This window comes from Rattus norvegicus, chromosome 3 (genome assembly GCF_036323735.1).
Source record: "Rattus norvegicus strain BN/NHsdMcwi chromosome 3, GRCr8, whole genome shotgun sequence".
NCBI classification, from domain to species: Eukaryota; Metazoa; Chordata; class Mammalia; order Rodentia; family Muridae; genus Rattus; species Rattus norvegicus.
Window position 1 is genome coordinate 104,042,759 of NC_086021.1, and position 27,694 is coordinate 104,070,452.

A 27,694-nucleotide genomic window follows, 5' to 3' on the forward strand; every position below is an offset into this window, starting at 1 on the left:
CAACAGAAATATGAGGTCACAGTTGTTGTACTAATTTTATAAGGCAATCAATTTTTAAAAGCTTTCATAAAATAGTAAATGCTTTTCTCATACACATATAGATAATAAGAAGATTTGAGAGTAAGAATCTGATTTACATCCATCAAAAGAGCACAGTTTGGGGCCATCTTGCATCTCTGTCCTAAGCAGCATTTGTTAAACTGCATTTTAGAGAGGAACTCAACATGGAAAATTGCAAACTGAAGAAAATAAGGTAAATGATGAAAGAACTGAATTTGTGGACATATTCAAATGAATTCAAGGTTCTTAAATAAATACCACTTATTCCATAAGAAAGTATGGACAGAGGGGGAAAGGTATGAATGTCAAATATAACTGGATAAATACATAAATATGCACAGTAAAACTCTCAATATAAATAGTGTATACTTATATACACACTCACACACAACATAAGAGGTTCTACCTGAATGTTTTATACTCAGGCCTCCTCTATAGATCTATATAGTAGTATATACTATGCATTTGTATGAATATATTTAAGATATATATAGTGTTTAGACATAAGTATATAAAATACACGTATTATTTATTTATGTGTATATGTGTTGTATTGGCAATACGTAATAAGAGTTGTACTATATGTAGAAACTATTGGCTATTTTACATCTAGCATTGGATAAAAAGCTATTTTTTTAACGTCATCCCCTGGGGAATATTGGATACTCAATTACTTGAAGAATATAATGCAAACTTAAATAAAACATCTCTCTTATCTCAAAATTGTTATATATATATATATATATATATATATATATATATATATATATATATGCACAGGCACATATCATTAAAAGTTACTTTAAGTTTTCCAAAGAATACATCCCAATGTATTAAAAAAATAGATTCTATGGAAGTAAAAATATTTGAAGTAAAAGTTCTTATAAAAATTAATTGTCTGGTAGAAGCTAAACTGCTATATAATATAACATAAAAACCAAAGATTCCTTACAGTAACATAAAAAGCATGTAGTTATTTAAAAATAATTAGTTCAGCAAAGGTGTGCATGAACGGAAGGTGATGGGAAGGAGAGAGAGAGAGAATTAATTTCCCAAAAGGCAAATGCAGATAAAATTGTGGTTGGTGTATTTTGTTCTGCAGACACATTTTGTCTGTTCTCTTGGGTTATGTTTTGAATTAGCATGCGCTCTAATGATTGTCCACTTCCACAGATGACAAAGGCACCTTTAGTCACTCCTCACTGTGGAAGTGTTCTGAGCTCTGTCTTTTATTTCCCCTTCCATGATATTATAAATCAAGTGCAGAAACATTACAGAGAATCTTTAAGACAAGACTTAGTTTTATGGTATGTCCTACCCAGTACTCACGAGTTCTTCATTAAGCTACTGAAACAATGGCCATGAGCTGGGGCGGGACCATCCATCCTGATCTGTTTGATGTTTTCCTTATTACAAGATCATAATGCAAATAGAACCATTGTCTGAAGGCTATCATCTATATGCATCTACAATAGCCTGGGTTCACAAAACATCTTCAATTATGAAAAATTTATTATAAATACAGGTTTCTGGCAGGTGGCAGGGTTGGCAGACTTTTCTGACAAACCTCAATATATCTGTTTTCTTAGTCAAGGTAGGAGAACAAATGATTACCGGAAAACACAATCTTAAATCTTAAATGTTTTTTCAGGTTCCAAGGTATTTCACTAATTACAAGGAACAGATAAACTGCTACAGTGATTTGACATTTTGAAATTCCTAGAATTGAGGAGTAATGCAACTGACCATCTTTCTTCTCTTCCTCCTCCTTCTCCTCCTCCCTCCCCCCCGTGTGTGTATATGTGTGTGTGTGTGTATGTATGTGTGTGTTTGTGTGTGTGTGTATGTGTGTTTGTGTGTGTGTGTATGTGTGTGTATGTGTGTGTGTTTGTGTGTGTGTATGTGTGTGTATGTGTGTGTGTGTGTGTATATGTGTGTGTGTGTGTGTGTTTGTTTGAGGGAAAAATGAAGTTTCTATGTTAATACAATTTCTTGTTTAAGGGGCATTTATCTTCTGTGGGTCAAAGATTGCTATGAGTACTGGGAATTAAGCAAGAAACAAAACAGAGGTTTCCATGGCACAGACATAGGCAGGTTACAAGAATAGAATCTGGAACAAAAGGAAAAAAAACAAAAAACACAAACCAACAAACAGAAAGGGCAAACCAAAGAGAACATGCAAACCAAGAGCAGTATTGTCCCATAGAAATTACCATGGTGACAGAAATTTTTTTCAGTTCTTGTACACACAGGCTGTAGGTAGCTATAAAATACTAGATTTAAGCTAAGTATAACTAATTGAATTTTCAACTTTATCTAGTTTTAATTAATTTAAAGAGCCACAAGAGTAGCATACCTACGCTGTTGGAGAGTGATACACATAATTCTAAAAGTACAGATATATCGTGAGGAAGAGCGAAAGTATTTATGCTCATGAGGTTGAATGAGGAGGATCAGAAGTTCAGCACCTGGCTTGGCTATATAGTGAGGTCCTGTCCACATGATCTCTCCCCAAAATGAGCATCTATATTTGTGCAGGGACAACCAAGCTGGTGCATAGGAATGGTTATAGTTACAAGCAGAGGCATTAGCTTTGAAATACAATGGAATGGAGGACAGTATGACTGCATCTGTATGATGATAAGAGATAAAAGGTCAAGTCTATGGTGGGGAAATTGAGACTTTACCCTAAAGTTTAAAGTATTATACATTCATTCTCTATCTACATTTTCATTACTGAGTAGCACTCAGTAAGTCATTGAATTTAAAAAAACTGTATAAACTTACTGCCAGAATTATTACTTTATTCATATGTGCTATGTGCTATGCCTACATAGCCTTGTTTGACTTAACTCACATAGGATCTAGTGATCTCTTTATTTTTCAGATAAAAAATTAGCAAACTGCACTACTTTGCATTACTAGATTCACACACTTTATAATACCACCAAGATTCAACTTACAACTATAAAAATCTGTATCTCCTTGGACTCAGAAGTTAGCTCAATTAACAAATTGCTTGTTTTACAACCACGAGGACCTGAATTTGATCCCTAGCATTCATGTAAGAATCCAGGTGTGTAGGGGTACATATGTAATTCTATCACTAAGGAGGCAGAAACAGGTTGATACCTTGAGTTTACCTGCCAGTCCTTCTTAATCTACAAGGTGATCTGTTGGTGAATGAGAGAGAGTGTCTCATGAAATAATGTGGATAGCTACCTAGAAATGACACAAGAAGTTAACCTCTGTAATCCACATACATACCAACATATATGTGCACACACACATATACTCCACCCATTTCTTCTATAACATATAATGTTAATAATTATAATTTACTAATATCTAGACTATAATAGTTTTACACTATGGCTTTGCCCTTTTCTATTTTTATTTGCCATCATGAAATGGAGTATCTCAATCTTGATGATCTTTACTTGTTTATAACATTGATTTATTAATTATGTTGTCTATAAAATGCTGATGAAATTCTATACATTAAAATACCATTGTATTACTTGGAATAATCTTCATAAAATGGACAGGAAAAAGTATAGAACAGAGAAGAGACTTAATGCATTTTTAGCAATTATTAAGCATTTTATCAGACATACTTCACATATACATGCATAAAGGATTTTTTTAACTCTTTAAGTTGTTAAAGTAGATTTTTTAAAGCTCCAATGTCCATTCTGTCTTTCCAACCACACAATCCTTAATTTTCATCTTCTTATAATTTACAGATTATATGCAACCAGATACCATTATTAATGAGCTCATAGGAAAATTGATTAACACCCTAATGACTTCCTTCCTCAGAACTGAAAAATATCCTGGACTTCCTCACATTTTTCTCTGTTTGTGGCTGTCTGTTCACGATCAGTGTCTCCACAGAGATTGGCTTTGGCATCCTATGGGCTGCTGCTCTTTGTGGTTGAGGGCGCCTTCTCGTTGTTCTTGTGACTTGTCTATGAACTCTATTACTCACTAAGTGCTGTCAAGTATTGACTAGCACGTTGACGATGCCATTCATTTTTATTTTATCTTTTGGTTTACTAACTGAAAAATTACAAATGTTATGCCTGCTTTTCCTGTTTCTGGGAATTTCCTTGATTTACTCTTAGTGCACTATACTTTCTGGGTTTCTTTTCTTTTCTCTCTTTCTTTGTCTGCTTCTGTCTCTCTCTGTCTCTATTTCTCTTCCTTCCTTCCTCCCTCTCTCTCTCTCTCTCTCTCTCTCTCTCTCTCTCTCTCTTTCTCTCTCCCCTCTCTCTTTCTTTCTTTTTTCTTTCTTTCTCACTTTCTTCATCATGCTCCTTTAGAAAAGACCTGGCCTGCTCTGCTAAAATGATTCATTTGGCTTCACGAAAACCCTGTCCTCATGTAAAAATCTAATCTGTAAAAAATAAATACATAAATAAAATTTTAGATAGGACTACCTTGAACCTAATCTGAGGTCAAAACCTGTTTCACAGAAGAAGAAAAATTAAGCAGAGGATAAAGGACATTGTTGTAGAAGACAAATAGGGAAGCATTTAAGTACCGAGGAGATGAAGAATTGCCATGTGTATAAACAGACTCTATCTTCCATTCCTAATTTTATACAAAGTGGGTAGCCTGGGTTACAGAAGTATCTGCAGAGCCTAAAAGTGTTACTGTAGATCTTCCCTTCAAGTCAAGATACAAGTCTATAGCCTTAGTTGTTGTTGTAAATGATTAATAACTAATTCTATTAGATCCTAATAAGACCCAGCTATCACCCTAATAATTGAGACCGAATCCTATTGATTTCTTTAATCAATTTAGCACAATTAATGGACAATTATTTCTAATCTATTTGTCTTATGCTCTAGACTGGCTAATTAACAGCTGAGCTCCCCAAGTTACTTGTTATTTCAGTCTTGCTGGGGATGCCTTTTTGCTTCTCAAGATGCACTTATCCTGGTCATGTGCTCATGGCCTATCTACCCTCCTCCTCTCTTTGTCTTCTTTCTCATTTTCCTCTTTTTCTTTTCCTTCTTATGGTTCCTACCTGCAATCCACTGCCCAGTAACTGAAACCCCATCCACCTCTATTCTCCCCAGTAATTGACTGTAGCACTTTTATTTAACCAATAGCTTTAAATTCGGGAGCATAGTTTACACAACAGAGGACAGTTTACAGAGTATTCTGTCCTATGGGAGCAACCAGGTCTCAGAGATGAGAATTTAGCATTTGCATACACAGCACCAAGCCAACCCCCAACATTTAGCTGTTATGTATCAATAGAATAAAATAAGGCCTGTGTTTTGACTCTTTCTCTTAAAATTGAATGAAGTGATTGATCAAGTAAATACATACATACATAAATATGAAATAAATACAAGAAGAAAAGGAAGAAGATGAGGGTGAGGACTGTGTCTGTTTTAAGCCCATCCATAAACCGCAGCCCTCGATGAGATATAAAAAACAATTTAAGAGCTGAAAGGGCTTGAAACCGCATAAGAAGAACAATAATATCAACCAACCAGAGACCCCAAAGCTCCCAGGGTCTAAACCACAGAACAATGAGTTCGCAGGAGTGTGTGTGTGTGTGTGTGTGTGTGTGTGTGTGTGTGTGTGTGTCCAGCTAAATACGGAGCAGAGGATTGCCTTGTCTGGCATCACTGGTAGGGGAGCCCCTGGGTCCTATGGAGGTAGGGAAATGCTAAGACTCTGAGGCAGGAGTAGGTAGGCAGGTGAGGGAGCACCTCATAAAGGAAAAGGGGGTAACATCTGAAATGTAAGTAAATAAAATAACCAATAAAAAATGAAAAAAAAACCATACTCTCAGGGTAATCTTTTCACATGGAGAATTTCCCTTCTCATTTTCCTTGTTTACCCCGTTTGTTTTTCACAGAAACAAAAAAGAAAGGAGCGATCTCATTACCAGTTTTGGACAAAGAAAGCCATGTTTCTAAAATCAGACCTTTTCTTTCTTGGTTTTCTTGAAAACACTGCAAATTTCTTTCCCAGCTCTTTGGCCTCGAGGCCTGCCAAAGAGCTCTTGTTTCCCTGAGCTCCCTTTAGGCTTTTTGCCTTCCTAGCAGTCCCCAATTCTGCTCTTTGTTTGCCTCTCCAGCCAGTCCTGACTCTGGTCCTTTCCCAGCCTGTCTTTGTGTTCTTACTCCATGGGAACTCTTCCACGGGCTTCTCATGTTTATGCAGTCTAGGCCAGGGGCAAGCCTTTTATTTTTTTCTCGGACCCAGCAGGGGTTTCCTGCTTGGTTTTATGTGTCAGAATCTGAGTTAATTGGACTAATCAATCTAACGAATTTTTCTGAAGTTGCTCTACTATCTTAACTCCAAGAGCTAGACACTGAAGCTAATTGGTGGCACCCCCATGGGTAGAATTTCATTTCACTAGGCATGCTTCATGAGGCCATTTCACTCACTGGAAATCATCCCTTCCTTCCACCTGCCTTTAGAAGGTTTCTGGCAAATGTATTTTTAAATTGCTCAGATAGTGGGTGTGGAAAAGCTTGGTTTAGGAAGATGGACACCCAAGCAAGGTTAGAATCAATAGGGTAAAGTTTACCAGAAACTGCACAGAGGTCCCACTGTGTGCACTGAATCGACCGCTTCATTATCTCCACCCGAAGTTCTCCCTTTTCATCTGGAAAGCACAGGCAATACCTGTGCCATGGAAATAAAGTAAAGAATTTTAATTAAAAATCGATTGGGAATGAGATTGTTTAATTATTCTCAAAATTGGGCTGCTGGTAGTAGTACACACAAAATGAGGAGCAGAGGGATCATGATCAGCACTGAATGGAGTCATTCGAAAGGGAAATAAGTCAAGCATTTCGCACTGAGTGATGCATTGATCTTACGGGTTAGTGTTAATTATGAAGGTGTTACCCAGGGCTGGGAGGCTATTCTGCTACAGAGTGTGTACAGGAAATCTCTGTGGAGTGCCCATAACAATTCTCCTATGAAATATGAATCCTCTAGCTTATCAATTTACCTCTCCATTCATTTTTTTTCTGGTATAGTTGAATCACTAACCAGGCACAATACAGCCAAAAGAGTAAACAGTACTAAAAGCAATGAAAAGGAAGAACTTAAATAACAGAAAACTGTAGTCTCAAAATACTGCAAAAGAACAGTCTTTTTTAGGTCAGGATGTGTCAATGGGGCTCAGTCAGGGAAGGCATCTGCCTGCCTTGCACAGAACTGTCTTCTCACAGAGAACCGATAAAGGGAGCAAGGTCTCTTCTCACAAGGCTCATCTATACAGTGTGACTTATCTTACCTCAGTGACTTTCATAAAGGCTTTTCTCAGACTTTATGTTAGGTTTTATGCCTTTTACATGAATTTTATATAGACACAATTTAGCCCTCAGCAGGAGATAAGATAGGTCTAAGTTTTAATATAATCGCATTATTCTTGTTTACTAGCTATGGAATTAATCTTCTTTGCCTACTATTCTCTGATTTTGTTTGGTTAAATAAGTAGCTAAATGCTATCTGAGCTCTTTCCCTCTAGTTTTCAGTTTTTTATTTTCCTGGCTCCTGGGCAGACAATAGTAAGGACTACTACTTGGAAGGCAATTGGTGCGAAATCAACACAGCAATCACTTCGAAGGAAGGAAATATTACTAATATTTGCACTTTAACTTTGTGGTGTCGTGAGATGAGAAATATTTATGCTCACAGCTCTCTGTATTAATATGCTTTCTGATTATTTATCATGATTTAATGAAGACAGGTAGATATCAAGGATTATTGTGCTGCATAATGTCCCTTTATTTTGCTTACTAGGAAACGCTGTTACCTAATTAGATGATAATTTTATTCCGGTTCTATATAGCAGAGTGGAGATCTAAGCCTCTTGACTCTATCTGCATTCTGTAGTAGATACCAACAGGTCTCTTGCTACCATCACAATGATAACTGATGTTCCTCGCAAGGCCTCATCTCCTTATATTACCTAAAATGCCATTCTTCCTGACCTCACTCAAGAAAGAGCAAACTGTAAACAAGGATTACTATAGGAAGGTATAATCTCAATTATCCTACAATTATAAAAATGCAGATATTGTTTTGAAGCACTGTTATTAGAAAAACTCCTTGTTATGCTCTTGTGTGAGGCAAATTGCTAGTCTTTAATAAGATGCTGGAGACCAACTGATCTGAGCTATATTTAATTATTAAGTATTGCATCTATTCAGGTTGTGTCAGTAAGATTAGTGCAAGCCAGTACAGGCACATCCCAGTTCCTACATCCTTAGCCTCTACAGCTGTGTTTCAATCCCTTCTATTATCTCTTAGCATCATTTCTGGATCTTTTTTCCTTGAGAAATGTTTCTATTTGGATAGAATGTCTTACCTCCTTTCTTTGCAGCCATTTTAAAGTGTCACAAAGGAAGACTGATGTCTTAGCAAAACAACTCTGAAATCTACTTGCTTGGTTTCCAATCCTGGCTCCACCATTTGCTGATCGTAGGACTCTGAGCCATTTACTTAGCATTTCTTCTCCACAGTAGTTTCTTCAGCTGATGAGAAAATAAAACAAACTCTTAACACTGACCTCTTAGCATAGCTGTGATTACATATATAAGTTTTATAGAATGTCATTCCCAGTGGTCATAGTTAAAAAAGCATTGGACCCACTTCTTATCTTGTCACTAGGTCTAAATCCAAAATCTCATGTTTACAGACTGAAAGAGATACCTCAATTTTATTCACAATCCTCAAGGTTTGAGGGCTTGGGAGTAAGTTAAGAAAACACACACACACACACACACACACACACACACACACTTTCGTTTTCCTGTTTTCTTGTATTAATCACGCCTGGGTCCTTAAAAGTTGTGTGCTTTTATAAACCATGAAAAGTTTGAATGGAGCATGTAATTACCCAGAGTTCTTTGCTCCTAAATCCTCAACAACAAGCATTTGGTTTGTTTTCAGAGCTATTGTGCTTAATTAATATTTATGTAAGACTTAGTGAAATCATGAAAATTAGCAGATGTCCTTATCTAAACAGGTGGTGCATGTATCAACAACGGCGAGAAATACAGTACTGCAACAATAGCACTTCTGTATATCTGAATCATTTCCAAGTTGAGTCAGTAATCATGGCTTTTACATTAATGTCCTAGTCTAGAAAGCACACAAATGGTCAAGTGAACTTGACTGTCAGTGTATTCTAAGATATCCATGTGAAATATGAACCTTAGTTTATATTTCAAAAACTAAAATGTAACAACAGGAGCTTTTACTTTTTCTTTGCTAAGATAAAATATCTTGACCAAGGCAACTTATAGAAGAATGTACTGGGGAATTACAGTTTACAAGGGTGGCCATCATCATCATCAAGATGGGTATCATAGAACAAAGCAGGTATGTCACTGAAGGAGTACCTGAAAGCTTACATCTTGACTGCTAAGCAGGAGGCATAGTGAGATGACATGGGAGTGTGTGTGTGTGTGTGTGTGTGTGTGTGTGTGTTGGTCAGGGGTCAGGCAGTCCTCTTAGTGTCACAACTCCTCCAACTAGGCCTCATCTCAACAATGCCACGTTTCCCAATTCTTTGCCCATAGTTTTATGAACTGAGAATCAACCATCTAATATATGATGCAGTTAGGCCCATTCTCACTGAAAGCACCACAGTGGCAATGTCCGAATATTGTTATAGTGTCTCACAGAAAAGCCCAGAAATCATACAGAGTTGAAAGGCTGCCTTTCTAGAATGACAGAGGACGCAAACTTCTTGTTTTAACATTCTAGCTGAAATGGCTCAGCTTTGTTATTAAAATTCTAGTACTTCCTGAGTCTCCGCCAATTGTGTACACATTACAGGAAACAGCAAGTAAAGCAGTATGAAAAGGGCTTTATCTCTAGTTCAGCATCACTTGTTCTGTGGTCTATCAGTGCTGGATCTCCACAGAGCATTTGGACATATCTCATGCTTAGCCATCTCCCTTTTGTAAGAGATCTTAAGAATTTACCATTTCTTTTGAGGCTCATTCTACTTCCCAAACTAAAATTAAATTTTCACTTGAGAAAAGAGAGAATGTTCACTAAATAGATAGACATCAAATTTGAAATGAATTGTTAATTTAGAAGCTATTATTTTTCATCAGTATTGCATGTTGTTTGTTTCCTATGTAGTTCTCTTCCCTGTCCTTTGAAATCAGTTTACAATTAGTGATTTTTTTGCTTGGCCCAGATTTATTGATTCATAACTCTCTCTCTTAAAAAGACTAAAGGACAGTCTCATAAAAGCACAGACAGAAATCAACTCACTCTTTCCTTTAACTCATAAATATTATACTGCTATCCTCCTGCATACCAGATACTAATTCAGGTGTTTGGAATAAGAGTGTGCAAAACAAAGTGAAAGTTGGTCCGGGGCTCAGGTATTTGATGGGACAGCAGAGGTGATAAATCTGTAGCATAATTTAGACTGAAGTAAATAAAGCAGTTAGGGGCAGGAAAGTGTTGGATAATGTGGACTGATATCTAAGTAAGGTGATGGGGTAAGCATCTCTGTAGAGATAACCCACAATGCTCACACCTTCAGGGTAAAAATGTGCTCGAAGGGACTTATCTTTCAGAGCTCCAGAGGGTCAACAAGGGCCAGGGAGCTGCACGTGATGGATGGTAAATGAGATTTGTAGGAGATGAGGCATCAGAGACAGGCTTAGGGTGAAAGGGGATATGACACCAGAACCCCTCACAATGAGGTAGCAGACTGTAATTGCCTAAGCCCAAGAGAAAGCAGAGATGTGTGGTTTTACTTTTGCTGTTTATTTTTCCTCTCCTCCGGTTATCCAGTTGTTGAATGATTGACTGTTTCTGCACAGCTTACTTCATTAGGTCTAGAAAACAAAACGGGAATAGGAAATGTTTTCCTATTCTGAGCTTGAACTATTTACTCTCCAGAGACTTTCAGTCTGCTCCGAAAGTTTAAACGTCCTCAACTTTGCGCCTGTCTTCCAGGAACCTTCATCTGTTTGTAAGTGCAGTCCTTTCTATGTAATGAAATATTTTTATACAAAAATGGCCTTGATATCTGGAGCTGCGCTGTTAGATTTGTCTTCCTTCAAGACAGAATTTTAAGACTGCTCACTGCATTCATTCTCAACCCTAACATATCATCCCAAAGGATCCAGTGGTGTGTGTGTGTGTGTGTGTGTGTGTGTGTATGATTCTACGGTGTGTGTGTGTGTGTGTGTGTGTGTGTATGATTCTATGGTGTGTGTGTGTATGATTCTATGGTGTGTGTGTGTGTATGATTCTATGGTGTGTGTGTGTGTGCGTGTGTGTGTGTGTGTGTTAACATTTCTCTCGATCATGCTTTTCCTCTCCTGCTTCACAAAGTACTATTATTCCTTTATGGCATCTCCTTCATAAAGGTCTCCCACCTTTTTCCCGGAGAGTTAATTACTTCTCTCCATGTTCGGCTCTGTACTTCTCCCATCTCAGGAATCACTGTGTATCGTTAGGATTCTATGCTTCCACTTTTATTTCCCACTAGAATAGAAGTTCCTTAGTTGTCAAATGCAAAGCTTATTTGTTCTTGAAGCTCTGATACCGAGTAAAGGACCTGGCACACAGTAAGTTTGAAAATATTTTGTTTTCGATGAAAAAAAATTCCATTAAAGATGAGACTAATGCTCACAGCATGAAATTAATAGAATATGCATATAAATTGTGTTTTGATTATGTCATCTTTTAAAAAATCATTATTTAGGGGAATACATAGTATTAATCAGAAGTTATTATTAAATATATGTTCACAGGGACATATAATTTACCATTCTCTATGCTTTGTGTATTTTAAAGCATTTCACAGAGAATCTCATATTTTTGTGTCATTTATGATTTGAAATCAGATTTTATTCATTTTATAATGGACAGTAGACTAGACTACCATAAAGTGGCAATCTTCAGTGAATTTTAGGTTGAATTTTTTTTTCCGGAGCTGGGGACCGAACCCAGGGCCTTGCGCTTCCTAGGGAAGCGCTCTACCACTGAGCTAAATCCCCAACCTGTGAATATTAAACCTTAGACTATCATGGGTATAAATAAGTATAAATAAGTACATGCATTCATTAAACCAAGAGATCATCACTAGATTGGAGGCTTCCTAAAGACACAGGATCTAGCTTATTCATGTTTGCATCTCCTCTGCAGACTGCTGGCATGGGAATCTATATTACCTTCTCTGAAACCCCTGGGGATTACAGTGTGCTAGGAAGCACTTAACTGACTTCAAGAAATAACACACACACACACACACACACACACACACACACTCGCGCACACGCACGCACAATGCACACTCACACTCACATTCCTACCCTCATACACGCAAACAGACACCAGTTGACAGGTGAGTCCATCTATTTCTCACATAGAGAACATTAGTGTCTAGTGAAGCCATAAGCTGATTATGCTGTTCCGTGATTAGGGATCTTCCACAGAGTATTAAAACAGAAAGGACTTGATTTAGAGAAGCTAATATGTTTATAAAGTGCATATTAGGGCACACTTCTAGATGTGTCTAAGGCAAATTTTAATGAAATACTAACACTTTTAAAATAAAATGACTAACATTTTCTCTGAAAAGCATGGTAGAAAAACAAAAGCAATAACACACACAACAAACAAATCTGTCAGCTTTGCGTTTCAAGTTTCTCTCTTTTTGCTCCATTCTGTAATGGCTTATATGGTATTAAGACTCTACTTTAAAAATAGCCAATATATGGAAAAATAGCTACGACTTGTTACATACCTAATTTGGGAAGTTGATTCTGGGTTGATTCATTGACTTTGAGCTCTCTTCTGCTCCTGTGTAAATTCTCAATAACATTTCAGTGCCCTTTTCTCCCCTTACTGAAAAGAATAGTTTTTATTTGCAATGTAGTGTAGCATTCTGTTATTTTACATACTTTTATAGTGTTTTATGATTCTATTTAACTGGTATATATTTGCTTAGTTCCCTCATATAGTATGAATACGTTTGAGTTTACATGTAATTTCTTGGTTATACATTAGTTCTGAAAGTTTTGTCACATTGTAACGGAAAAGCTAGAGACATCCTAGAAAATTTCTGAAGAAAAAACTTAGACAGACACGGGACAACAGGAAATTAACTTTCCATAATACCTGTTAGTGATTTCCATATTACCACCCTCTGGTGACTATTCTTGGTTTTCAACCTGATTACATCTTAAATTAGCTAAAAGCTGAAGCTGGGCACACCTTTCAGGGATTTTTTAGTTGAATCATTTGAGGTAGAAGAGACCTACCTGAAGTTGACATCACATGAATCCATAAACTTATACTCAGCAGACTGTCATGCTTGATTTAGTCCAGAATATCTAGTGGACTATTGTAATTCTTTAAAATTGATTTTTTTTAGGGAATTAAAGATGTTGTAATTAGAGAAATAGTTCTTGAGAGATCTCATAGCTCTCCTATCTTTGAAAACCTAATGTCTGTGTTTTCCTATGCATAATTACATCAGATTCACAATTTTCTATGCCCAGGAGAAGTAGTTTAATAGTGCTTCCTCATCTGAATTTCTCACTTTTACCCCATTTCAGAAAAGTTAAGGTGGGAGAAAAGAAATTATTTCAGCTATGCAGAAGGTTTTGCACCATATGTGATTGGTCAAGGCTTCCAAAATAGGTAACTGATTCGTGAAAATTGGCTTTCCTTCTTGAGTTAAAAACATTAGGCCTTAAAAGACGAAGTAGACTGGTGTATGGAGGTCCATCCTCACTGTTGCTTCAAGGGTATTTTCTCTCTACTGTCTTATCTGTTAATTTATTGGTGAATAATGGAAAGTACCTCCTCTCCTGAGTAGAGTGTCTTCCTCTTGTCTATAATGGAGAAGTCATTCTTTTCAGAGTCAAATAAATTAAGTATGCATTTTTAACCTATACAGAAGAGAGTGACAACGACTTGACTTTCCCACAAATGTAAACGCACATGCACATAGAAAACTTTTGATTTCTCTTAGTATGTTTTTTCAAAAAACTAGAATTCACACATATCTCCAACACATACATACTCAGAGACTGTAGTCCTAACTTCATACCCAAATATACCCTAATTACATATGCATTCATTGCTAAGCAGGGTAGGCCTTTAATAGTGTGCACTAAGAAATCATTTAACCTCCCTGTAAAGTGTCAATAAATATTAATTCCATCCTTAGTTTTATATGACAGTTGGGATAATTGCCCTACTTAATCTCTATTTTATGTTTGAATATATTTATTGAAATATAGTATGATTTATTAACATAATAATAACTAGGTACTATTTTGACCACTATGGCCTGTAAGATAAATATCTTTGCCCTTAGAGAGAAAGCAGAAGGTATAATCATTATGCTGTAGAGTAAAGGTATTTTGAAGGCATATTCCATATTAAATGCACAAATAAAATCTACCCACAACTGAATTAAAAGGATATCAAGCTAATTGTTAAATCTAAAGGGCTATGTAACAGAGGAGCATTATATATATAAAATTATATATATATGTATATATATATATATAATTAAAGGTAACATATCCTGTGATTTCTATTCCTCAAGCCATGTGTGTCCTTCTGAGTCCACCACTAATATATGTTATTGATACTATTTTTATGGATGTAAGATTTATTTAATTAAACAAATTGGCTAATCACTTGAGTAACTAATGATCCCCCAGAGATCATCCAGAATATAAAAATATCTAAAATGAGGAAGTGTAAAGTGGTAAGAGGGAAGAGGACTGTTGAGAGTCTCTTCAAGTTTCATGAACACACTATGTCAGCCACATAGGTGGATAGCCTTGGAATTTACACAATGTGGGAGTTTATTCAATAAATTCACAAGGTAGGGAAAGTCCTTCAGATAGATATTCCTGTTTCTCTCTGTAACTGCGCTGGTTGGGGTTTATGTCATCCCAACACAATGTAGAGTCTTCTGGGAAGAGAAACCATTTATGGAGAATGTAATCCTGCAGACTGTGCCTTTGGAAAACCCTTTAGGGGCATTTTATAGTGATTAATGATTATTGTGGGATGGCCCAACACACTACACATGCTGTCACTTTAAGAAGGTGTTCCTAAGTAAATAAGGAAGAAGGCTGAGCAAGCCTTGAAGAGTCATTTGAGAAGCAGCAATCCTCCATGGTCTCTGCTTCAGTTCCTACCTCTAAGTTCCTGTGCTAACTGAGTTCCTAGAAGACTTTCCTTGTCTATTTTTTTGGATCAGTGTTTCATCAAAGCAGTAGAAAGCAAATTAGGACAATAACTCTGGGCTTAGAAATAATAAGTTCCTTATTTCTATTTTATTCACTAATATTCACATTCATATCATGCATTATGTATTGCACAGCAAACACATACATAAATGCAAAAAAATCCAAACAAACAAATAAACAAGTAATTTGAAAGGAGGCTGAGAAGCTAACTATGGCACACCAAAGGGATACAAGCATTTCCACATTGATAACAAACCTAAATAAACTATAAGTAAAAGGTTGCTGTTTTCACTCAGCCTTTATAATTCACAGGTTTGAGAGTGAAGCTACAGATTTGAGTTGAACTATAGAGGTGAAAGTGTTGGTCCAAGTCCAGAGGAAGGAATAGAACAATGAATGAGAGGCAAACCCAGATGGCCAAATAGGAGGGTAAACAGACCATAGTTAAGTAGGCCATATTAGCAGCTGGTTCTAAGACCAGATGAAGCCTAGAAAACAATAAGCTGTCTGTGTTTGTCAGTCTTTGCTATAAAAACCACATTGTCAGATTCTGAACTGTCAGGAGCCATCACAATCACCAAGCTTGGTTCTTTCTATTTTTATGAGGTCAGAGGAAGAGATTTCACCACTCCATTGGTATAGTGTCCCTCCATGGTCCTAATACATTTTATAAATTAATAGGCTGATATCCTTGCTACTCTTAGGAATACTTCATTTATCAATTTGTGCTGCATAGATGCTGAATAGAAGGTACTGTTTTGGATCCATTCCGCTGTCCTCTTAATAGAACTAGAAGATAATTGTAAAAAGATTCTCTAAGAGCAAGGCACGGTCTCACAAGTAATCACTGTTTTACACATATGGAGTCACTCAGAGCGGTACTGATCTCCCATCATGACATGAGCACAATGTAACCAAGGATTTGCCAGGTGTTGTCCTTTCTGCTGTGCCCTAAATAAATATCTAATATCTTCTCTTGATGGCTTTTAGGAGGCAAACTATCAAAGAACTTTGCAATCTTTGCCTTGGACTATTGAAACTTCACAAAGAATGAGTTTATTTATGAAATTATGAAAACATTGCAAAAAGGTGAAGGTATTTGTAATCCGTTCTTGTGACTTCTGATCTGTGTGCGACATTTCAACTTCTCATATTTTAAATTTTTATATTCCTTATGTAGCAAAAACAGCAAGACAGAGAGAGAGAGAGAGAAAGAGAGAGAGAGAGAGACAGACAGACAGACAGACAGAGAGACAGAGAAAGAGAGACCTAACAAGAACAACAACAACAGCAACAACAATGCACACACAACAACACACACACAACAACAACAACAACAACAACAACAACAACGAAAATCCTTCAATGCTTCTTGAGGACCTAGAAGTAGTTATATTCAGCTACCTCTTTAGAAGTTTTATTTTATAGGCAACATAAGCCCTGAGAAGACTTAACCTAAATAGAAGTTTGTTTTGGGTAGTTAAAGAAAGTATAAGAATTAGGCATGTCTATGTAGACTTAAGTGGATTAAAAGAAATTGACTGAAATTTTTAACGAAATTCAATTACATTCTTTGTATGAGGAAGATTAGGATTAATTATGGATGGACTGGTTACATGAAGGTGTAGATTTTGGCACCATGACCATGAGAGAGGTTTAGCATCTGTGACTGGCATATATCAAAATGAAAATATTTCAGTAAGCAGGAAAGTTATTTTTATGCAAAAGTTTTGCACTAAGAGACAGAAGTCACTACTAAATATAAAATTCTTTCACAGAAGAAGCAAGGGGAGAGATTGTCTAAAGGTTGGGGTGAGCTCATGAAAAATTCATGGCAAATATTTGGAGGATGGCTTTGTATTCCAAGGCTTCCTTCTCCTACCTTCAAGATAGCTAGCCTAATGACATAGAGAAGGCCACTTGAGGGAAGATCAGTTCCCACTGTCACACAGAAGCTAAGCAATATGGAGCTTTATACTTTGCTTGGTGGGTTACAATGCATAGAAGGGTTCCAGGTTCTTTGAAAATGTTATAAAATTGGCAAAAGGTTTTTAAAAATTTCTACATGCCAGAAGAGCAGATGAAGAATTTATAATAAAAGAGTTTCTAAAATAAATGTCTTAAGTAAAGAAGATTTAGGGGGTCAATTATCAGAGGCTTGCCTAAGTTTGCAGCCATGCTAAGAGGTAGCAGAATATGAAGGCTGGATGCCAAACTCACAGTGCTCTCTAGAAACCCCATATGAAAGGGTAGGAAAGAAACAATATCTGTTTGCTACTTGTTGAAATTTAACTTTTAAAAAATAATCTAATCAAGTAGAAATTTAATAGAATTAAAATAAATATTGGGAATAAGTTGGAAGATAGTTCACAAATATTCTACTCACTTCATTGTGTGACTTCCTGTTAGTACTTCCACAAGTTGTAGAGTGAAATCCCAGTACATTCAGTGTTAAACTTCCTCTGAAGTATAATTCAGCATGAACAGAGCTCCATTTCTACGTGAGATGCTTGGTCATTGTTTTTTCCCCTTCATTTTGACTGCTAGGTGACTTTCTTTTAATGGCCCCAGTAGCTTCCCACTTTTCTGGTTTTGGATTTTAAGGATTTAAGTTTCCTCTCTTTGCAGTTCTACTAATCAACATTAGGTGAAATATTTGACAATGTCACGAATAAACGTAACCTTACACTCCTAATAACAGACTGTCACATGGGGAAAGCCAGGCACTATTGAACTAATTCAACTCAATTAAAAAAATCATCTCCCCTTCGCCTGTGCCACAATGAAGAAGAAAGAATGACTATCAACGCAATCTGTCCTCACTGTTAAGAGTCTCCCTGGTAAGAGGGTTAATAGAACATTTATTCCATTCTTAAAAGGCTATTCAGATACTGTCTGGCATTTTCGTGTGGATTATACAGTGTGGTGCTTTACTGTATATTAATACTAATAGTCTTGCCAGTACTAAATTCACAATATATTCATACCATTTCGACTGGCTGAAATTGAGCATGGGTAAACTCCAGTGTTTTAAGAGAGCCACAAATAACAATGCCTTGTTGCAAAGCGATGACAGAATTTGCCAACAGAGTCTACATAAGGCTAGCTAATCCAGTTGGGAAATTTCAGTTATTATAGTGGCTAAGATTTCCTTAGAGCATTTGCTGAGGAATAAGTATGTATAAATGATACAATTTCTGAGAATGACTTGTAAATGAGGATGGAAAAGTGAGAACGCAAATTTAGATTTTATACAGTAAAGGAAAATTATGCTACAGAAATTTGTCCTTTTTAAAGACAGATAACAAGGCCAGCTCCCATGTTCTGTATCAGGGGCTTCTAGACCCCAGCAGTGTTCTAGAAAAGCAATAACCTTCCCTTTTCCTTTTCTCATTAAATGACCAGGCTCTGACTATTGCCTTGAGTGGCTTTGTCTCCTTGCTCCAGCACCATATCCCTGCAGGCTAGCTTTAGATTATACTAGTACAGACCTCATCACCGGAACTAAGAATTGACCATAATGCAGGACCTGGAGTCATTTACCCAAGCTCTTGTCCATTGGGAGCTTGAAGTGGTCTCTTCCCTCTTGGGAAATTGGAGCACCAAAAGTTTTAAATTCTTGCATGTTTAGATTCTATCCAGTCACATACTTCTATATTGAATATAGGGAAACAAGACTCAGGAGGGTTATGTCAGCTATACATGGTAGGAAATTTTATTGGGTGCAGGAAGAGAATCATAATTCAGAATCCCTCTTCCTGCCTAGCTTTGCCTCTGACTGATGCCCCTTTCTTTGTCATGGAGTGATGCTCTCATGGTTAAGGAAGGAGACACTGATATGAGCAGACATAAACTTATGATTCAGCTATTCTTTACACAAACTGGCTCCTTAAAACTTCTTTGATCCAGTCCACTCAAGAAATCCTTGTGTTGTAATGAAGCTGACGCCTTCTGAGGAAAGCTGCTTGGGTGCTGGCCCTATTGACCACCTCCCTCAAGTTGCTTCCAGAGTAAGCCCAGATACTGATTACCCCAGAGAACCAAATACCTCTACAAATCAAATAGTTCTAAGTGTAAGAGCTCAGATTATTAGCAAAAATCTAATTGACACATCAGATTTGTAGCTAATACTTTCAGCTTATTAGGCTTCATCTTCATCTTCATCTGACCTGCTATTATAGTTAACGGTAAGGGATAGTTGAAATGATGTGCCGTCCTTTGAACCATGTAAAGTTGCTTTTGCTATCTGTCAAATCTTCTCCCACTTATTGCTCCCCCCTCTAGTCAGTTTTGCTTTACTTTCTATGTAGTAACTCTGGTGAACAAGCACCTCAGTTAAAAGCATCACTTTCTACAAAATGTATTTTCCTCTCTCCTTCATGACTAATTCATAATTCAAATATCATTCATGGTGGGCATTTGAGCACTTTCTTTGGATTTGACTCAAGTCTGTATGTCCATGTGCATATTGTGGGCATTACTGACCCTTTTTAAGGGAGGACAGCAGAGTGCAGGTGGAATCCTTGAATAAGAGACCTGATTTGATTGTCCATGAAAGAAAACAAAGTCCTCCATTGCTCTGCAAGAAAAAATGAGAAGTCATCAGCTCTTCAGATAGATTGAAAGGTTATCTTCCTTTAATGACTGGCTGTGGCCTTAAAATAATGCAGTGCTTCTCCCGCTCTTCTTCCTCTTCTGTAAGAATGAATATGTAAATCAGAGCTAAAATGAGGAAACCTTACGAAAAAGAAGAAACTTCATACAATAGTATTTTGAAATCACTGTTTGGAAACATAACTATAATGTAGGATAATAATTTCTTTTTATTGGATTTTTTAAAATTTGCATTTCAAATGTTATCCCCTTTCCCAGTTTCACTTCCATAAACAACCTTATCCCCTCCCCCTTCTTGTATGAGGGTGTTCCCCCACCCAACAAACCACCCCTTCCCGACTCACTTCCCTGATGATACCCTACACTGTGGCATCCAGACTTGGCAGGACCAAGGGCTTCTCTTCCCATTGGTGCTCAACTTGGGCATCCTCTGCTACATATGCAGCTGGAACCCATGGGTGTGTCCATGTGTATTCTTTGGGCACTGGTTTAGTCCCTGGGAGCTCTGGTTGGTTAGTATTGGTTTTTTTTTCTTTAATTTTTTAGTAGATATATTTCTTTACTTACATTTCAAATGGTATTCCCTTTCCTCGTTTCCTGTCCGTAAGTCTGCATTCCCACCCTCTCCCCATATGGGTGTTCCGCTCATCCACCTCCCTTACTGTCCCCCCCCCTGACATTCTGCTGCACTGGGGATCCAACCTTGGCAGGACCAAGGACTTCCCCTTCAACTGGTGCCCCAACAAGGCTATTATCTGCTACATATGCAGTTGGAGTCCTGTGTCAGTCCATGTATAGTCTTTGGGTAGTGGTTTAGTCCTTAGAAGCCCTGGTTGGTTGGCATTGTTGTTCTTATAGGGTTACAAGTCCTTTCAACTCTTTCAATCCTTCCTCTACTTCCCCTAAACGGGGTTCTGTTTTCAGTTCATAGATTCACTGTTAGCACTGATCTCTGTATTGGACATGCTCTGGATATGTCTCTCAGGAGAGAGCTATAACCAGTCCCTTTCAGCATGCACTTTTTAGCTTCATCAATCTTATCTACTTCTGGTGAATAAAATATATATATATTTTAATATATATATATATATATATATATATATATATATATATATATATATATATATATATATATATGGGCCACATATGGGGCAGGCCCTGAATGGCCGTTCCTTCAGTCGCTGCTCTAAACTTTGCTTCCATATCTCCTACTATGTTTTTTCCCCCTCTTTCAAGAAGGAGTGGAAACATCTGCATTTTGGTCCTCCTTCTCCTTGATCTTCCAGTGTAATTGGAAGCTTCTTGTGCATCTTGGGTAATTCGAGCTTTTGGACTAATATCTACTTATCAATGAGTACATACCAAGTGTGTTTTTCTGTGATTAGGTTACCTGACTAAGGATGATATTTTCTACTTCATTCCATTTGCCTATGAATTTCATGAAGTCATTATTTTTGATAGCTAAGTAGTACTCCATTGTGTAGATGTACCACATCTTTTAATCCATTCCTCTGTTGAAGGGCATCTGGGATCTTTCCAGCTTCTGGTTATTATAAATAAGGCTGCTATGAACATAGTGGAGCATGTGTCTTTGTTGATGTTGGAGCATCTTTTAGGTATATGCCCTGGAGAGGTATAGCTGGGTCCTCAGGTAGTGGAATGTCCAATTTTCTGAGAAACCTCCAGATTGATTTCCAGAGTGCTTGTACCAGTTTGCAATCGCACCAACAATGCAGGAGTGTTCCTCTTTCTCCATATCCTTGCCAACATCTACTGTCACCTGAGTTTTTATCTTAGCCATTCTGATTGGTGTGAGGTGGAATCTCAGGGTTGTTTTGTTTTGTATTTCCCTGATGACTAAGGATGTTGACCATTTCTTTAGGTGCTTTTCCACCATTCAATATTCGTCAGCTGAGAATATTTTGTTTGGCTCTGTAACCCATTTTTAATGGGGTTATTTGGTTCTCTGGAGTCTAACTTTGAGTTCTTTGTATATTTTGGATATTAACCCTCTATCAGTTGTAGGATTGGGAAACATCTTTTCCCAATCTGTTGGTTGCTGTTTTGTCCTAATGACAGTGTCTTTTGCCTTACATAAGCTTTGCAGTTTTATGAGATCCCATTTGTCGATTCTTGATCTTAGAGCATGAGTCATTGGTGTTTTGTTCAGGAAATTTTCTCCAGTGCCCATGTGTTCGAGACTCTTCCCCACTCTTTCTTCTATTACTTTGAGTGTATGTGGTTTGATGTGGAGGTCCTTGATCCACTTGGACTTAAGCTTTGTACAGGGTGATAAGAATGGATTGATTTGCATTCTTCTACATGCTGACCTCCAGTAGAACCAGCACCATTTGTTGAAAATGCTATCTTTTTTCCATTGGATGTTTTTAGTTCCTTTGTCGAATATCAAGTGACCATAGGTGTGTGGTTTCATTTCTGGCTCTTCAATTCTGTTCCACTTCTCTCTGCCTGTCTTTCTACCAATACCATACAGTTTTGATAACTATTGCTCTGTAATACTGTTTGAAGACAGGGATGGTGATTTCACCAGAAGTTCTTTTATTTTTGAGTATATTTTTCGCTATCTTGGGTTTTTTTGTTATTCCAAATGAATTTGCAAATTGCTCTTTCTATTTCTTTAAAGAATTGGGTAGGAATTTTGATGGGAATTGAATTGAATCTGTAGTTCGCTTTTGGCAAAATGACCATCTTTCCTATTTTAATTCCCCCAATCCATGAGCATGGAAGATCTTTCCATCTTATGAGATCTTCCTTAATTTCTTTCTTCAGAGAGTTGAAATTCTTGTCATACAGATGTTTCACTTGCTTGGTTAAAGTCACACCAATATATTTTATATTATTTGGGACTATTGTGAAGGGTGTCATTTCCCTAATTTCTTTCTCATCCTGTTTATCCTTTGAGTAGAGGAAGGCTACTGATTTGTTTGAATTAATTTTATACCCCGACACTTTGCTGAAGTTGTTTTTCAGGTTAAGTAGTTCTCTGGTAGAACTTTTGGGGTCACTTAAGTATACTATCATATCATCTGCAAAAAGAGATAATTTGATTTCTTCCCTTTCAATTTGTATCCCTTTGACCTCCTTTTGTTGTCTGATTGCTCTGTCTAGGGTTTCATGTACTATATTGAATAAGTAGGGAGAGAGTGGGCAGCCCTGTGTAGCCCCTCATTTTAATTTCTCTCCATTTAGTTTGATGTTAGCTACTTGTTAGCTGTATATTGCTTTTACTATGGTTAGATAAGGGCCTTGAATTCCTGATCTTTCCAGTACTTTTAATATGAAGGGGTGTTGAATTTTGTCAAATGCTTTTTCAGCATCTAATGAAATGATAATGTGGTTCTTATCTTTGAGTTTGTTTATATAGTGGACTACATGGATAGATTTCTGTATATTAAACCATCCCTGCATCCCTTGGATGAAGCCTACTTGATCATGATGGATGATTGTTTTGATGTGTTCTTAGATTCTGTTTGCAAGAATATTATTGGGTATTTTTGCATCAATATTCATAAGAAAAATTGGACTGAAGTTCTTTCTCTTTTTTGGGTCTATGTGTGGTTTTGGAATAAGAGTAATTGTGGCTTCATATAAAGTATTTGGTAGTGCTCCGTCTTCTTATGGGGTTACAAGCTCCTTCATGTCCTTCAATCCTCTCTCTAACTCCTCGAATGAGGACCCCTTTCTCAGTTAAATGGTTAGCTGCTAGCACTCACCTCTGTATTTGTCACTCTGGCTGAGCCTCCCAGGAGCCATCTATATCAGGCTCCTGTCAGCATGCACTTCTTGGTATCAGCAGTATTGTCTGGGTTTGGTGGCTGTATGTATATGGGCTGGATCCCTAGGTGGAGCAGTCTCTGAATGACCATTCCTTCAGTCTCTGCTCCACACTTTGTCTCTATACTTCCTCCTATGAATATTTTTGTTCCCCCCTCCATTTAAGAAGGACTGAAGCATCTGCAATTTGTCCTTCTTCAGCTTCATGTAGTCTGTGGATTATATCTTGGTTAATCTGAGCTTTTGAGCTAATATCCACTTATCAGTGATTGCATACAATGTGTGTTCTTTTGTGATTGGGTTACCTCATTCAGGATGATATTTTCTCCTTCCATCCATTTGCCTATGAATTTCATGAGGTTATTGTTTTGATAGCTTAGTAGTATTCCATTGTGTAGATGTACTACATTTGAAGAACATCTAGGTTCTTTCCAGCTTCTGGAATAAGCTGCTATGAACATCGAGCAGCATGTGTCCTTGTTATATGTTGGGGCATCTTTTGGGTATATGCCCAGGAGTGGTATAACTCAGTGCTCAGGTAGTATGTCCAATATTCGGAGAAACCTCCCGATTGATTTCCAGAGTGGTTGTACCAGTCTGCAATCCCAACACAATGGAGGAGTGTTCCTCTTTCTCCACATTCTCGCCAGCATCTGTTGTCACCTGAGTTTTTGATCTTACCATTTCTGACGGGTATGAGGTGGAATCTCAGAGTTGTTTTGATTTACATTTCCCTGATGACTAAAGATTTTGAACATTTCTTTAGGTACTTCTCAACCATTCGATATTCCTCAGATGAGAATTCTTTGTTTAGCTCTGCACCTCAGTTTTTTTTTTCCTTCGGTTCTTTTTTTCGGAGCTGGGGACCGAACCCAGGGCCTTACGCTTCCTAGGTAAGCGCTCTACCACTGAGCTAAATCCCCAGCCCTGCACCTCAGTTTTTAATTTGATTACACCTCAGTAGTTTATTTGATTCTCTGGAGTCTAACTTCTTGAGTTCTTTGTTTATACTGGGTATCAGCCCTCTATCAGATGTAGGATTGGTAAAGATCTTTTCCCAATCTGTTGGTTGCTGTTTGATAAGAAAAGTCCAAGGCTGAGTCTAACAAGTACAGCCCAGCATAGTGATTCTGTCTTTAGTGTCCATGGGTGAAATTTAATCACGATAAATTGATAGAGCTCTCTCCTCTTCTCTCCCTCCCTACCTCTTTCCCTCCTCCTTCTCTATTTCTCCACACACATGTACTTATAAACTTCCATCACACAAATCTATGTGCATGCCCATCCAACTCTTAATCAGTTGCTTAGTGTGAAAATTTCTTTTCCTTGCTATGTCACAGCAGAAACCACTTTTGTCTAAGAAGAGATGAGGACTTGGTTAAAGAGGCAAAGGAAAAAAAAAGCCAATCCTCATCTATGAAGATTCTAGGAATTGTATTCTCTGAGTCAAGCTTATCCACTTGTGAAAAACTGTTTCCAAACCTAGGATTTTGAGTTTTAGGACAAGAGATCTAAAAAAGACAAAATAACAAGATAAATTATATTAATTTAATGAATTAAGTAATGCTTTACAGAACATGGAAATTTTTGGAAATGAAGGCTTAAAGCCAAAATGAAAAATTTTGATGAATGTTTGGCTTTGATATTTAATTATATTTCTGTACTATGGCAAAAAGTTAAATCCTAATGGTAAAAATTGGGGCTGGGGACAAATTAATACCTGTTTGCTGGTGTTGTATTATCTTCTTGCAATTCTGTATTTTTTTCCTGAGTATATGGCAAGTTACCTGTCACAGGAGTTTGAGAAGATGAGAAAATAGTCTTTTGCATCTGTTCTTGGATTCTGTATTGGTTACCTTGCTCTGTGCTTAAACAATATTATACTACAGGTTTTGTTTGATGCAGTGATACTAGACTTGTTTGTAATCCTCAAAAGATTTGTACTGAGTTTATATTGAATTACCAATACTATTAGTTGCATGACCTTGATTCAGACTCTCCAAATTTATTTTCTATTTCCAAGATATTATTAGTTTACCTGGCCTTTAAGAGATTTAAGCCAATCTAAAAGGTTGAGTCTCATATTTTACAGTATCTTATACTTCCTATTGAAAAAATTCACAGAATGAAAATTAGTTGAGGAAAAGAGTAGATTAGAAAATCATCAGACATTCTAATTATTCTAAAGGGATCTCTCATAATTAACTTCTACAGGGTCAGTATCATTTGAAAACAAACACCACTCTTATCTTACTAGCTATAGTTTTCATTTCCTTGAATTTGTAAAACAATCAAATCTTTAAATTAAGGAAAAGGAGAAAGCCCTTTAAAACAAAATCCGTGGAAGCATTTCTCATCTCAAAACATGGTAATTACGTTTTTTAATCAGTGTGAAAAATCTTATTCTTAAGAATTGTCATCTGTACCCGAGGTAGTTGGAGCCAACTTTCCTCAACACTCACAGAATAGTGACTTGTCCTTACCTTATCTCTCTTCCTATGTTTCTGTACTCATAAGCTAGCCTTGTTTCTATCTGAAGATTTCAGTGTTTTTTTCCTGTAACATATTATCCTTGCATCTCATTCTCGGAAGACAAAAATGTTGTCTGCTCTATGGTTTTGTAATTCCTGCTCTATGACTCCCTTTGTATCTGAATCTGAGCCCTAATTCTGAAATCCCTATTAAGTCTAGTTTGACTCTTTTACCAAAGTACCAACCAGCATCCATTTAGAAACCTTGCTGAATAAGCAGATGGGAAGATTGTAAATACATGTAGAATTATTCCATGTCTCAGACCCAGAATGGCCTAGAGATATGCATGGGTGCCGATGCTAAATAAGGACTGGCATTAATCTTAGTCTAGAATTGGAATTTTAAACTAAATCTTATTTGAGCTTCAAAATTGACTACATTTAACTCTCTCAAAGGAATACATGAATAAATGTAAAATTTTATTACATGCTATAGTGCATCTTGATATGCAGATGTGGGGGTATTTTTGCATTGATAGGGTATTTGTGGAGACTATTTCTTAAGAATTCTTAATGAAATGAACAAAGTAATTGAATAGTTGAGGTAAGAGATGCAGTAATTCAAATATGAAGTGGAGTTGTGGCATATCTGGGCTGTAAGTAAATGAGAATAGATTCGTAAGATTCAATCACATTTGTACCTTCTGTACCCTTCTGTACCTTCTGTGTAAGACACATTTGTGCCATATGGATCAATGGGTCTCTAAGCATTTATTTCTCCATGTGTCCAATGTGATCCAGAATTTAGTGACAAATAAGGGCAAAAATTGGAAGCATACAACTTTCTCATTTCCTTCTTTCTTGTTCTAATTTATTCAAATAAGCAATGCTATACAAAGCCCTTAATCTAATCCTGACTACATGGTGGACTGTCTTTCTCTAACATAGAACATCTTATTTATCCTACTTTATTCACAGTGCTTTAAAATAATTGTATATTTCTTATTAAATATTATTTTCATAAAACAGTGATTATTCCTAACATATCATAATACAAAATAGCAACTCTATTTAACATAAAGGTGCTTATTCATATTGGCTTAGTGAACAGACGATTTAGTGACTTATAGATATAAAAGACTGACTAGAAAGATTTTAAGTGCTATGTTAGACATAAAAATATATATGTTATCAAAATTCAGTATTGTCCTCCAGGAATTTATGAGAGGACTATAGAAAATAATGTACTTTCTTGGTATAATGTAATGATTCCAGGAAGCCAAGGAATTGGTAAAGTTGGTAATGTTAAAAAGCAGAAATGAGTTCTAATTTATAGGCCATGATGTGTATAATACAAGACTTCAGCATATGCATGGAAAATGTGTGTGTGTGTGTGTGTGTGTGTGTGTGTGTGTGTGTGTGTGTGTGTGTTATATAGGTAAGAGAAGTGAATACCAGCAAGTAAGGAGGTCATGCTCAAGGAATGAAGTCCTTGGCAGAGCTGTATAACACAGT

The 27,694-nt window shown here is 36.9% G+C and overlaps 1 protein-coding gene across 31 annotated transcripts in view; it reads left to right on the forward strand.

The window, feature by feature from the left end:
* Lrrc4c (leucine rich repeat containing 4C) overlaps positions 1-27,694 on the forward strand; it is a 1,379,071-nt gene that overhangs the window by 1,282,607 nt on the left and 68,770 nt on the right. For 5 of the 31 annotated variants that reach the window (XM_063283680.1, XM_063283702.1, XM_017591724.3 and 2 more), the window contains one exon: positions 102-253. The exons of the other annotated variants lie outside the window; for them this stretch is intronic. The gene's annotated coding sequence lies outside the window, so the exon portion shown is untranslated. Of the gene's footprint in view, positions 1-101; positions 254-27,694 lie in introns of those variants that run through there. 31 annotated transcript variants of the gene reach the window in all.